Raw genomic sequence first — 5,757 nt, 5'->3', positions numbered from 1 at the left:
CTTCTCTTCCCTCCCATCTGACTCTTCAATTCATAAACAGTTCTTTAATTATCATTGTTACACACACACACACACACACATACACACTCACTCACTCACTGAGTCCTTCTAACATTTCTCATATGAATAAGAGTTTAGAACTGACCACTTGAGATTAATAACCTATCTGTGAGCTCATTCCTGGAGAAAACTGACTTTCCCTTGTCAACAGCCATTGACTCTTCATCTGAGGTGGGGGCTTGTGAAATTTCCCCTATCCATGTTGATGTGTCAACAGATGAGGTCATTATTTAGGTCTTATTTATTAAAGATGTTGTTGAGACATCATGGGTAGCCATGTCTAGAAGAAACTAACCTGCAGTTGATTTATTTATTTTTTAGATTTAATTTTACCTCCCTTGGCAGAAAGCCCAATAGTCTAGAACTATCATATTGTTTATTTGGCTTTGTTTGCTAAAGCACTGTCACTATAGGAAGACTTCAAAGCTTTGAATATGAATGTAACATCTGGTTTGATTTCAATAACATTTCAGGCTGCAAATGCAAACAATTTTTTTTTTGTACCTCAACCAAAAGTCTCAGATTTTTTCTAATAAAGGATGGCTTCCATATTCCAATTGTTGAATTGAATCACTTTGCTGCATCATCATCATCATCATCATCATCATCATCATCATCATCATCATCATCATCATCATCATCATCATCTGTCCTAGAAAGAAGCCAGATACGGTGGCATGGAATGTGAATGCAGGGTATGCAGGAATTAAGTCCAGACTCAGTTAGATAATGAGTCGCAGGCAGCCTGGAATACGAAACACCTTGTTTGAAAGACCCAGAGAGAACTAGAGAAACAAAGAATGAAGGAAATAAGAGAAAGGGAGAGATAGAGAGAGAGGGGGATGAAGGAATGGAGAGAAGAAAGGAGGGAGAGAGGAGAGAGAAAGAGAGAGAGCTTATTACAGTAACACTGAATGCTCATTACAGGTCCAACATGAAGATCTACATTGGGTAGGTCAATTACCTCAATGAGCGGCCACCCTGGACACTCAGGACGGCTGATAGACTTAAAACCCTGCTGAAGAAATTGGAAGAATAATTATCCTTTTAGTGAGATAATATAGTTTTCCTTCTCATACTTTCTGCCTACAACCTGTTTCTTAAGTTTGTCAGCATATTCAAATTACTCAAAAAGAAATAAAAAAGGTATTTTTCCTGTTCTTTCTATTTATGTTTTCATCACCCAACCCCTTAACACTGAGCTTCTCTCTATTCTAAAGGTCCCCTCTCTACCATGTGGCTGTTTGTCCACCATATGGCTAACCTCTATGACTGCTTAACTAAAATGGTATGCCCTTTTCTATTTTGCTTCTCCCTCCTCATTCTAGCTGGCTAGACTTACAGCTAGGATTTCTTTTTTCTTTCTTTCCTTCCTTCCTTCTTTCTTTCTTTCTTTCTTTCTTTCTTTCTTTCTTTCTTCCTTCCTTCCTTCCTCTCTCTCTCTCTCTCTCTCTCTCTCTCTCTTTCTTTCTTTCTTTCTTTCTTTTATTTGAATAAAATTGTCCTTGAGTTTGTTTTGAGTCCATTCTGAAAACAATTTATTAAAGAGACTGAGAAACCTAAGGAGACCCCAGTTTTTCTAGTCACTTGTACCAACTCTGCCCAGACTCCCCAGCATCTCTGGTAACAGAAGAAAATGCTACAAACTCAGATGAGAGCAATATTAAATAGTTATTCATCTATAACTCACATTCTTTTACACTTACCAGGTCTTGTAGTCTAGACAATGGGTAAAGTGTTTCCCATTCCATGTTGCATACAGAGGGAATTTTGTGATATTTATTTCCTAGCATCATACAACAAGAACAAAAACTATCTCTTACTAGCCTGAAGGTCTCTGAATCAGATTTAGCTGTCAGTCTGTGCTGGATTAGGGTATTTCTTCTATTTGAAAATAAATGCTAAAGTTTAATTACAGATTTTTCTTGGAGCATCACAGCTGATTTCCCTTTACTGTTGAAAATGTTCTATCAATTGAATATACAAAAGTCTGTTTTTTTCCATTCACCAATTAAGGGGTGCCTTGGTTTTGAGGTGTTGTACAATTATAAATACAGCAGTTAGAAGTAAGTTCCTGTCTACAATCTTGAAATATGATCTAGGAATGCATAGGTCCATGGTCATAGGTCACAGGTCAGCAGTCCTATGGATTTAATCGTTCTTTTCCAAAATCCAGTTCTCTTTAATACAGAAGCACTAAGATGTGAGGCCTTTGTGAGGCCATTAAGTTCGTAAGTGCTCTTCATTCATGAATGAGGGTTTAGCCTTTCTTACCATCACCTGATATTCAAAAAAGAATCTTTTGCTTTGGTCTTAAACTTTCAAGCTTCTGAAATTAAGAAATAAATGCCTGTTCTTTATAAATTATCCATTGTCAGACATTCTGTTACTGTAAGACAAATGAGAAGAGATGGCTGTCAACTCTTTTTCATAGTGACTATTATTTGCATTTATACTAGCAATGAGCAAACATCCCTTCAGTCTTTCTTTCTTGATTGTTTGGACTGCTAGAGATTTGGTTTTAGTCAATCTAATGGGTGAGTAGTATTAACTTACTTGTTTTACCATGTGATTTTCTTAAAAGCACACATAGAATTTTCCATTTACTTTGGTGAGCTTACCGGAGGCCAATTCATAAGAGGTATGGTCCAGAGGGTAGTTCTAGGGAGAAGTTCTTGGCCTTTTGGATTAATCTGAGGCATTATGAGATGTCTTTAAGTCATTTGAACAATTATAAGATAGGTTATTCTTTCTTTCCTATTCTTGCTTAATATATGAGTATTGGTACCCACTCTTTCCATGAGAAGCCATGCTCACCAGAGTCCCAGAGATAGTAGCTGCCCAGTCTTTAACTTAAACCTATCATGAAGCAGTTGAACATTGTAGATTGTGGGTATGTTATGTTAGGGACTTCATTACCATGACGATATATTAATACAATCAAGTTTTTAAATTGGTGACTTTTTTTGTGTTGAGTTTTAAGAATGAGTTTTAAAATATGCATACGTTTGGCATGTATCTATTTTTAGGGATATATATTCTAGAACTACCTTTGTGAGTCTGTACATGTCTTTTCATTCTCTTAAGAGTGACTTTCTTCTGACAGAACTATTGAATTTTAATAAATTCCAATTCATTGATGTTTTATTTCATGAAGCAAGCATTTGATTTTAATCTGAAAACTCATTCTCAAACCCAAGGTCACACATTTTCTCCTATAACTTCTGTATACAGTGATTTGCATTTAGAACTATATTTTTAGTTCATTTTGGCAGAATACACTATGTCAAAATTAAAAGTTTATTGTAGTTGATTCTTTACAGGGATGTCAAAATCTTTATGAGCAATTGATAGGCACACTATCCTCCCTCTACTGAATCATTCTTGCTCTTTTATTGAAAATTTGATGTCTGTATTTCTGTATATTTCTCAGAGCTCCCTGCCTTCTTCTATCTGCCTATACTTTCATTAAACAACTCTGTCTTGGTTATGATAACTTCTGAGGAAGTCTTGAAATCAGGCAGCAAAATTCCTCAAACCTTTTTATTTCACTTATTGAGATGATTTATTCAGAAGACTCAAGGGGTAAAATCAAGTGCCACAATGAGAGTTCAATCCCTGGAACCATTGCAGAATAAAGAACCAGTTTCTAGAGACTATCCTTTGACATGATGGCATATATGTGATTGTACTCATGTATATATATATATACGCAGCATATATACACACAATAATAATGTCTAAATCCTTGTGAAAATTAGCTTATAGAGAGGCAATCATAGTTTTACATCAGGTTTAGAAATGCAGACCCAGAATCAGTTGGCCTCAGTGTTTTTATGAATCTAGAGAGACAAGACCCCTCAAGACATGAAGTGTGTGATAGATCCAAAGTGGTCAGCATGTGGCTAGAGAATAAAATGGATGTCTCACTGTTCCCTTCAGAGACATGCCTACAAACCCTATTTGAAGGCACATCTCCTTTATTATTTGTTTAGGATTATATTTTTCTTTTATTAAAACCAGAAGTCTTCCAGTATCTGGCTATTACAAAAAAGTGCTATGAACATAGTAGAGCATGTGTCCTTGTGGTATGGTGGGGCATCTTTTGGGTATAAGCCCAGGAGTGGTAAAACTGGGTCTTAAGGTATAAATATTTACAATTTTCCAAGGAACCATCAGATTGATTTCCAGAGTGGTTGTGCCAGTTTGCAATCCCACACCAATGGAAGAGTGTTCCTCTTTCTCCACATCCTTGCCAGCATGTGCTGTCACATGAGTTTTTGATCTTAGCCATTCTGATTGGTGTAAGGTGAAATCTCAGGGTTGTTTTGATCCTGATGATTTAGGATATTGAATATTTAAGTGCTTCTAGGCCATTCAAGATTCTTAGTTGAGAATTATTTGTTTAACTCTGTACCCCATTTTTAAATTGTGTTATTTGGTTTTCTCGAGTCTAACTTGAGTTTCTTGTAATAGCTAGAAGCTGGAAACAACCCAGATGTCCCTCAACCAAAGAATGGATTCAGAAAATGTGGTTCATTTACACAATGGAATACTACACTGCTATTAAAAACATTGACATCATGAATTTTGCAGACAAATGGATGGAAATAGAAAATATTATCTTGAATGAGGTAACCCAGACCCAAAAGCTTATACATGATATATACCCACTAATAAGTGGTTATTAGCCATAAACTTCAGAATACACATACTACAACTCACAAACCATATGAAACTTAACAAGAAGGACGTCCCAAGAGTGTATATTTAATCCCACTTAGAAAGGGAAACAAAATAGTCATAGGAGGCAGAAGGAGTGAGGGACCTGGATGAGAGAGGGGAGGGAGAAGAAAAAGGATGGGGGCAGGGTCAAGGATGGGGGTAGACAGGAGAGAAACCCAGAAGGCCAGGTGAATGAATAGAAATATGAAGCAGTGTGGAATGCAGAGAGGGGAATCTCTAGGAAGTCCCAGACACCAGGAATGTGAGAGACTTCCAGAATCCAATGCAAATGACTTTGCCAAAATACATAATAGTGGGGAGACAGAACCTAAAGAGACCACCTCAAGTAGATATACAGAACCTCTAGTGGAGACATGGCACCCTGTGCCCTTCTTTAAAAATTTTGGTCCAGAAATGTTCCTGTCTATAGGAAATGCGGGGACAAAAATGGAGCAGAGACTGAAGGAAATGTCATACAGATTGACCCAACTTGAGATCCATGCCATGCATAGGCACCAAATCCTGACACTATTAAAATGATGTTGTGTTGTGAAACTGTCCCGCAGTTTCATGAACCGGGTTCTGCCTTGACAGAAGGGAGAAAGGAGACCTGAAACACAGAGTTTGAGAACAAAAGGACACGAAGCCAAGTTGAGGGTTTCCAATCAAGTCTCGTCTTTACTTTGGGGGTTCAGCATTTATATACAAGAGAGCACACTGAATCTCTAGGTTACAATGACATTTGAATAACACAAGGGATTCGGGAGGAGTCAGGAAGAGTCCGAACAAAGTCCAGGAGGAAGTCAAAGGGAAACCCGCTGCAGGGCTGAAGGTGGAGACTCAGGGCATCCCGCAGGTCTCAGCTCTGGGGAGTGGCTGGAGGCACAGTCCACAGAGGAGGAGGAGGTCAACAACAGATGTCTTCAGACTGTATACATGCCAGCCAGCAGGCATACTTTCCTCTGGAATCCT

Source organism: Mastomys coucha, unplaced genomic scaffold (genome assembly GCF_008632895.1).
Source record: "Mastomys coucha isolate ucsf_1 unplaced genomic scaffold, UCSF_Mcou_1 pScaffold9, whole genome shotgun sequence".
In the NCBI taxonomy this organism is placed as follows: Eukaryota; Metazoa; Chordata; class Mammalia; order Rodentia; family Muridae; genus Mastomys; species Mastomys coucha.
This window is presented reverse-complemented; position numbering follows the sequence as displayed.